Source organism: Danio rerio, chromosome 11, assembly GCF_052040795.2.
Source record: "Danio rerio strain M-AB ecotype USA chromosome 11, GRCz13ab, whole genome shotgun sequence".
NCBI lineage: Eukaryota > Metazoa > Chordata > Actinopteri > Cypriniformes > Danionidae > Danio > Danio rerio.
Window position 1 is genome coordinate 10,645,001 of NC_141031.1, and position 9,294 is coordinate 10,654,294.

General features: G+C 36.8%; 1 protein-coding gene across 17 annotated transcripts in view; it reads right to left on the minus strand.

The window, feature by feature from the left end:
* Nucleotides 1-8,793, minus strand: part of nlgn1 (neuroligin 1) — a 786,090-nt gene extending 777,297 nt beyond the window's left edge. For 9 of the 17 annotated variants that reach the window (XR_015501709.1, XM_087271563.1, XM_087271564.1 and 6 more), the window contains exons 1-2: nt 8,535-8,793; nt 8,325-8,449 (exon numbers count right to left, since the gene is read on the minus strand). The gene's annotated coding sequence lies outside the window, so the exon portion shown is untranslated. The remainder of the gene's footprint in view (nt 1-8,324; nt 8,450-8,534) is intronic. The other 8 variants (XM_087271568.1, XM_087271573.1, XM_087271572.1 and 5 more) reach the window with 1 other exon arrangement.
* Nucleotides 8,794-9,294: the final 501 nt, after the last annotated feature.

Consider the following 9,294-nt stretch of genomic DNA (forward strand, 5'->3'; position numbering starts at 1 on the left):
CAAAGTCTGTGAATACTTATGTACATGTCATTTTTCAGTTTTTTTTTTTATTTGTAATAAATTTGCAACAATTTCAAAAAATATTTTTTTCCCCCATTGTCATTATGGAGAATTGAGTAAACAAATGAATTTAATTCATTTTAGAATAAGGCTGTAACATGAAAAAATTGTGGAAAAAGTGAGGCAATATGAATACTTTCCGGATGCACTGTATGTATGAAATAAGATATAATTACTTTGAAACATTTGGAGTTTTGATGTTTCTTAACTTGAGGGTTAATTCATTTTTAACAAAACGAAGACATCCTGTTTGACTCAAATTTAAGAGTTTGACTTCCAATGTCTAAATAAATAGGAATTTAAATATAATTTTAATGATGTAATGAATTTAAGTAACTTACCCAACACTGAATATAAAAGATTTGAATGGTGAAATTCATTTTTGAAGGTGGTCTTCAGATGCCATTGAGACCCTTTTGCCAGTACGGTCATTTCTGTTATGACTCAGTTGGGTGAGCTTGAAAATGGTGCTTTTGGTGTGGCAGTTCTTTAAAAGTCATCTGTGAGTGAATTTCCCGTTAATTAGCCTGGCTCGTGTTATTCAAATTGCTACTAAGAAGAAGAAATCAACCCAGGACCCCTGCATTAGCCCAAGAATCATGATTCATGCTTCATAAAACACATTGAGCCTTTAGAAATTTTGTTCTGAAGCGCCATAGAAACTATTGGCAGTGATTGCTAGCCTGTTAACCACCTTGTGCCTGAATCAATTGAATCTGCCTCCCACTCCTGTGTATGCTTGACCAAAATATGGACTTTAAAAGGAAAGTTTGGGTAAAATTGAAGGCAACGGTATACAGAAAATTTAAAAACAGGCAGCTCCTCTTAGGCATTTAGATACTTTAATATTAACAGGCCATGACATGGATTTTTGGTTATTTTAATAAGTTCCTTAAGGCACAATTATAAGCATATGTTTTGCAGTAAATATATAAATACGCAGAAAAAAATAAAAAGTATTTTTAACCTTTGCTCCGCCCAGAGTGCCAGGTACTTTAAAGGGGTTATGAACTCTTTTTTTTAATTATTTCATTTATTTTTTCAGTACTGTTCTTTGAGATCAACTTAGATGTCTTTTTAATTAATTTAATTTTTGTTACATTTTAATATATATATTAAATTCAGAAGATATTTTCTGACCTAGTTTTGACCTCCCTCGTTGGACCACATCATTTGAATTGATAATGGGGATTGCAGACTCTAAACTGACTGCCCACTCCAATGACTGGTTTAAAATATTGCAGATTTTAAAATATGTTTATAAAATGTATGCTACTGCTATCAATAGATAAAATTACACTAATGTTGTGATAAAAACACAAAATTAAGTAGTGCAGCAGTATTTTTGGGTATAATACAGCCAGCACATCATCATCTTTTAGTTTTGAATGTTGTACAGAGACATGTCAAGACAAAAGTTCATCTATTAAAAAATGTGTTGTTTATTGGTAGAATCAATCATGTTTGGCATGTTTAAAACTGAATAAGTAATCTCTAAATCAGTTCAAATGATGCTTATGCTTATGATGCATTGATGTAGCAGCATGAAGAAAGCGTTGAGAGCAGCTGAGAACATCAGAAAGTTTGGGCATTTCTTAACTTAAAGCAAATGCCATTAGGAAAACCCATGGTGGCAACCAATTCCTGTGAAAAATAGGAAAGGAAAGATGTCGACATACGTTTACAAATGTTTGCTGAACTGGATTACTACGCAGAAGTCACTTACTATGAGAATGTACTCCACACTTTCAGTTTAAACAAACATGTTGAACCATTTGTGCCTGCGTGTTTATTCATTCATTTATTTATTTTCCTTCAGCCGAGTCCTATATTTATGAGGGGTCATCACAATGGAATGAACCGATAACTATTCGGAATATGTTTTACGGAGCGGATGCCCTTCCAGCCGCAACCCAGTACTGAGAAACAACTCGGTATCGCATTCTCAAACATTCACGCATGCACACACACACTGGCCAATTTAATTTATCCAATGAACATGAACACATAGAGAACATACAAACTCCACATACAAACGCCAACTAGCCCAGCTGGAACTCAAACGAGTGACCTTCTTGCTGTGAGGCACCAGTTCTAATCACTGTGGGTTTTTTCATTGACTATTTCTTCGAAACAACTATTAGGCAAAACATATGTGATACATGTATAAACAAGCTGTCTTCAACCTGGTTAAAGCCGGCATGTTCAGCCCTAAATTTGACACACCCTAGAGCAGCAGTGATATGGTGTTGCCAGCAGCATTTAGAACAGATTTGACGTTGTAGTGGAAACATAAGGTGCGTCCCAAATCACATATTCTACGCTATTTTGTAGTATAATTAGTGCAAGTAGTGCGTTCACACTGAAAAATCTAAAAATAATAAGTGCACTTTAATTATCCGGATGATGCTCTCATTCGACCGGTAAACAGAAGTGTGGAATTATGGACAATTCAGGCACTGAACGACTAGTGATGTGTGGATCGATACTAAAATATCTATATCTACGATACCAGCCTTGTGTGTTCTAGAATCGATTATCTCAGCAAAATATCGATATTTCAGTATAATTTGGAGCAAATATGTATTTTATTGGAAATAGAAATACAGCGGAAAGTAACCACAATTACCCTAATTTATCTGAATAATATTAACTTAGTCGGAACTACTTGTTCCTCCACCTGCCAAGTTATGCGAGTAATATGGCACTGTACATCTCCAGAGCACGCTAGCTAGCCACTCAATCAGTCCGCTGGCACATGCTGTTCAGTCACGCTGTCATTGGGTATGGGTGATCTTATTTATTTCGGTAAAATAGGCATAATCTAGAAGCCCCTGCCTTTCACATAAGCCACTTCAGATACCAAATGATTAACTAGAAGTTATTATTTGTTGTTCCTAAAACGTGGATAGGTGACAAGACTTTTCTCAGGTAATGTACAGTATGCAAATGGAAGTTTGTGCCATTTGTAACTAAAAGCCACATTACATACAAACAAGCATGGCACAAAAAATAAATAAATAAATAAAAATCTTATCACCCTGTCAATGTTTAAGCTTGATGATTAATTTAGTTGGTGCAACAAAAGGTGCTCAGGTAATGCTGGAGATTAGGAATATACAGTATGCAGTAAAACAATGTCATGCTGTAAGTCATAAATAATATCAAATGAGGCATCAGATGCAAAAGTTTCCATGTTATATGCAATCTTTTAAAGAATGCCAATGAAAAACATTTCCAGTAATAGCCCATTTATGTCATAAATGTACCCTTTGAGTAGTGGAGGTGGTATGTCATTCGAAGCAATAATCTTTTAATGCCATTTGTTTGTCTTTAATTTCCAAACTGCTGCAAAGCATGCATAAACCAATGTAAGGCCACAGTTACGTTTATTGGTTTCAGAGAAAATTAAAAAGAGATTTAAACACTTCTGACTTGACATTTACTTTTAAAACAGCAGTAAAATGTTGCAACAGGCACATGTTTTTTTTTTTTTTCATTTATTTTTTCCCCAGGCATTGGACTCATTCAAAATGTGCAATGTTGGGGGTTTCGGTAACAGAGTTTCTTTAGAGGTTATTACCTACTGTATGTTGGGGTTTCATTTGAGACTGAACAGTGAAGAATGTTGTTTTTGGCGCAGTGGGGTTATGGGTTAGACTCGGGGCTTCGTCAGAAGGGGATTGTTGAGTCTAGAAAGGGAATGTGTTGTCTGGACAGTGGCGGTGATGAATTACACAAAGGAAGGAATGATGACACTCACGCAGTCAAAGACAGTGCATCAGTGGGTCACTCGCTCTCAGCCACAGCAGCGCCTGTCGCCCAGGGGTTACTGATGGACCCTTATTAATCACTCCATCAGCTGCCCGCACCTCAGAGCTCCTCTGATTACATCACACACCACTGCTCTTCTTTAACGCTCACACACTCTCCTGTGGACATGACCTTTCACTCCAGATCTGTCTCATACATCATCCAGCCAACATTAGGGACGAAGGGAGCGAGGGAGGAAGGAGAGGGCAACGGCCAGAGATGAGGCCCATCCCACAGCCGATGATGTTTAAATACTAAATCGAGGGGGCAGAGGAAAGACATTTCTGGCACAGTCGCAGAGCTCATCACAGTGTAATTGCTCAAGGGCACAACCTCTGGAGGGACAGCTGCTTTGGAAAAAGGTTGCAATTGGGTGATTTCATCCAAGATGAAACAGAGCACTGTCCTTACTCGAAGTCTTTACTGCAGATATATATGATGAGCATTATCACACGAGTAGCAGTGCGATATGGCTGTATATCGGCACTGGTGGGAGGCGTGTGTTGTTAGTGTCACACCAGTGAAGATATACAGCCTTATCACACTGCTATGAGTGTGATATTGCGTTTATATAACAGTTAGACGACATAATAGTGTATAAATTCGAAAATCTAACACAGAGATTATGAAAATTCTTTTGTAAGAGGAATTACTTTCTTCCGCCATTTATTCACATCTGCAGCTGACGTCAGAACAGCAGAAACCGTTGCTACTTTACACACACACACACACACACACACACATACACACACACACGTCACTTTAGAGCAGGGGTTTTCAAATTGTGAGGCGCGCCTCCCCCTGGGGGGCGCCAGAGCATGTCAGGGGAGGCGCGGGAAAAAATATTATATAATAAAAATATAACTATTAAGTTTAATTAATATATGTATTTTTTTATTATTTTTAAACGATTTAATTAAACAAAGCTAAAAAAAATAATACGTTAAAAATAAGAAAACCTTTTTTACCCAGAAGGCCATAGCTGTGAATTCGCTTCTGTTTGGCAAGCCTGCCAATACAGGTATATGCCTGCTAATACAATGGATCGGTTTCTGAGACCCCCCGATTCAAAGCCTTCTAGTTCAGGGCTTAAACCCAAAAGACGACGATATGATGATCAGTATTTGAGTTTAGGATTTACGTGGACAGGACCAGCTGATGAACCACGACCTTTATGTGTGGTTTGTCAAGATATTTTGGCTAATGACAGAATGAGACCCGCTAAACTTCCACTGTTTTGACTGGGATGGACAGTTCTTGGATCTGTTCTATTCATATTGAACCATCATCCTAGTTTTAAAAACGTTATATTAAAATACTTGTTATTACTAATAATTGCACTTTCATGCAAATGATGATAAAAGTGAGTTAACAGTCTGACATCTGTCTGTGTCTTTATATGTGTGTGTGTGTGTGTGTGTGTGTGTGTGTGTGTGTGTGTGTGTGTGTGTGTGCGAGGGGGTGCGCCAATGGATAAGTTGTGTCAAAAGGGAGGCCCACTGTCTTAGACTTTGAAAAACCCTGCTTTAGAGCTTGTATTTGAATGATTCTCTGGCATAAATGTCTAAAGGTATGACAAAACAGGTGATTTTGCTCACATTTAAAAATTATAAGGCTGAACAGCATGAAATGCCATCAGTCTATTTCCCGGTTGGCTATTTCTCTGTTGCAATTGAGAGATCACAATGATCAACACCGAAAAAGCCAAAGTAAATGCACTACCAGAAAAACTACCAGACTATGGTATAGACAATATACCGGTTTGTAAACATTCAGGATGCGCGTACATTGAGGTTGCGGAAAAAAACGGGAGCACGCATGTAAAGCAAAGGAATGACATCGAACTATAGTTTAGTTTGTTGTTTCAGAGATTTGCTACATTGATTACATATTATATATTATTATTTACATAATGCTTTAGAGTTTTATAACAGCTTGACTCAAAGTGATAAGCACAGTTATTCTGCAAAATTATTGTTAAAGTGAGCGGCGTTAGTCTGACAGGTCCATAAACAACTGAATTGAAACTCCAAGTGTTCCTACAAGATAAGTTAAACAAGTCTTTGGATGCCTACATTTTTTTTTTTCTGCATGGTCATGTGCAAGAAATAATGTTCCATGATCACCAGATTCAAAACATTGTAGTGCTAAAATAAGAGGTTCTATGTAGCATAGACAAGGAAAGAAGACGGAACTGTACAAGGCCTGGGTAATCATCAACAAGCAAAACAACTGCATTCTGAAAGTGAACTGCACTAGTACGGCAGAATATGAACTTACAATTTTACCTTTCATTCTAAGCATTAAGTGTCCGCAGTTTAATTAACCATATTTTTTTTATTGCTGCAATCATATATATTGTAATCAAAAACAAGTAAAGAGTATGATCAAGCATAGCGTGAACTTTTATGATATAAAATAAGAACTGAAGAACTTTTTAATAGTGTCCTTTTTAATTCATCAAGCTCTTCTGAAGATGTCTGCTGTTGGCATTAAAAGCAGTATGGTGTACTGCACATCACAACATGATTGCTATTGCAACCGGTCTTTTTTTGCAACCGCTTTGCGCGGTTGAACCAGTGTGACATAGGTTGGTAATTGCCCTATAAAGACAGCACTTCAACTTACAAAAGAGAGTGATTAACCCTCAGAAAAAAAATGTATCCCCTGCACTGTAAAAAAAAAAAAAAAAAAAATCATGATTTTAAGGTTTATTTCTGGAGGCTGGGGTGTCGGGAAAAAAAGTAAAATAACAGCTGTTTAACTAGAGAGATTTAACGTAAAATAGCGAAAATTTGATTACAGAAATTTCCTTGAATTTAATTTCCGGTGGTAAATTTCTGTAGTTTAATATACGTTATTTTAAGGTAAATTTCTGTAATTTAACAGCCGTTATTGAACTTTTTCATACCCCAGCTGCCGTAAATAAACCGTAAAATCACAGATTTTTTTGTGTGGCTTATGCAACTCCATCTAGTGGCAAAACAATGTAACATCAATTTCTTTGCTCAAGTCGTGCTACATTATTGCAAAATGTTTCAATAAAAATATATGTTTTTCATTAAATATTACTGCAATTTATGTCTCTGGTGTGGGCGGACTAATACACAATAGGTTGCATTTGACTTACAAGTAAAATAAAAATTGTATACAACTCTCACATGTACAGGTGTCCAAGTATTTCAGTATATATAGGTGTATATAGACATATCATCACTGATCAGGGTTCGGCAGTCTGATTGACACTGGAATAAAAGTTTAAACCTGCTCTGAATTTTTGTACTAAAACAATACTTCCTTCATATTCTTAGAATTTAAAAAAATGACTATCACACAACTGAACAAATGAGTTGATCTCAGAGTAATAAACAGAATGTGGGTCTTGTTTTTTTTCTACAGATTTAAAATCACGTCATCACCCCCAATAAGTTCTGAGAGTGCCTGCTTTAGGCTTCAGTGTATATAATAAAAAGAACTGATCAACTAGCACAACCCTTTGGGATTCAGTACTACAGTATTTTTTCTCGGGACAAACTATTGTTTACTTTAAAAGTTATTATGTCGCAGTCAAAATTAAAAATGTTGTAGAGTTTTTTTTTTTTTTTTTTTTTGGGGTGGGTGGGGGGGTTTGCCCGGCCCTTTCTCCAACAACTTGACTGACACGCAGGTTTCTAAATTGATAATACAAACAGGAGCAAGCATGCCTACCAATTGAGACTTACATTTTGTATGCATTTTTTTATATATTATTTGCTAATTGTCTTATTTTGGAGTCTGTAACCGTTTACTAGAGATTGCATTTCGGCTGAATCCACATACAGTACATTGAGGCAGCCTTCATAAATGAAATAAATATGCTGATTTCTCCAACAAGGCAACCCAGGGTGCCAAAATATAATTGGGTAAACTTGCAGTATAGGCAAAGTTACACAGATCAAAATAAAAAGACATTCTTACACAGAAGGCATATTCACATGATAAATAACTGCAAACATATTACGGTAATTGTATGCTTTAAAAGAGTTAAAAATATACAGCACCTTTAACTAAGTTATATTTGTAAAAAAGGAGGGATACCACTGTATAGCTGTAGGATTTACCCTTACTACTTTACTATACATAAGCAACAGAATGGGGAGAAAGTAACATTTAAGTAATCTTGATTGGCTTGATTGTTGATGCAATATGTGGTAGTCAGGAGCATCAGTTTGATGGATAAAAATACCTTGTTGGTGCCAAACTTTCAGAGGAGCATGGCCACACTGGTAAAAGCTGATATTAAGAAGCCAAAACAGTAACTAGAACTGAGGTATGCAAATAAGCATCTCTAAACATGCAGCATGTTAAACCTTGAAGCACACCATTGTCATTCCTGATAGCAAGAACAGCAAAACCAAGGCTACAACACATGTTCATCAAAATTATAAAGCAGAAGACTAAAAAAAGCTTACCTGGTAACTGAGTCTGATGAGTCTCAGTTTTTGTTGCAGCATTTGGATGGATGGGTCAGAATTTGGCAAAAAACAACATGGATCCACCGTCTCTTGTATCAGTGTTTCAGGCTGCCGTGTCTGGTCTAATGGTGTGGGGGATATTTTCTTGTCACACTTTCTTATGGCCTCTTAATATCAAACGAGCACAATTTAAACTACAAAGCCTACCTGGGAATTGTGTCTATTAAATGTCCATCCTTTTGTGACCACATCTCGTGACTCCCACTTCCAGCAGGATAATATGCCATTTCACAATGCTCAAATGATCTCAAAGCGTTTTACTCAAAATGGCCTCCACGGTAATCAGATCTCAGTCCAGTAGAGCACCTTTGGTATATGCTGGAATGGGAGATTCACACCAGGAATGTGCAGCTGATAAACCATTATGCCATTTTGGACTACAAGCTCTGGGTAATGATTCTAACACATTTAGGGGTTCAGACTGGTATTCCATTTAAGTGTTTACTGGGTGTAAATGCTGTAGCTATCATTTCAACTAATTGACACGTTAACTTAATATCTACATCTAGAAGGATTTAAAACTCTGGTTTACAAGGTCCACTTTCTTGCACACATCAGCTCCAAAACTAATCAACCACACCTGAAGAAGCTAATTAAGGTCTGCTGTGGTAGTTGACTTTAAGGTGTGTCTCAATCAGCAACCTAGCTCCCTAGGTAGTTCAATAGTATAGCTTGTGTGTATGAATTTGGGCACATATATTATATACAGCATATATAAATTTTATTAAGTTTTTAAAAGTTGCTTAATAATTTGATTGTTTTATATACCACCTCACAGCAAGAAGGTCGCTGGTTCGAGCCTCAGCTGGGTTTGTTGGCAAGTCTGTGTGGAGTGTGCATGATTTCCCGGTTTTTGTGTAGGTTTCCTGTGGGTGCTCCAGTTTTTTTTGCAGTCCAAAGACATGCG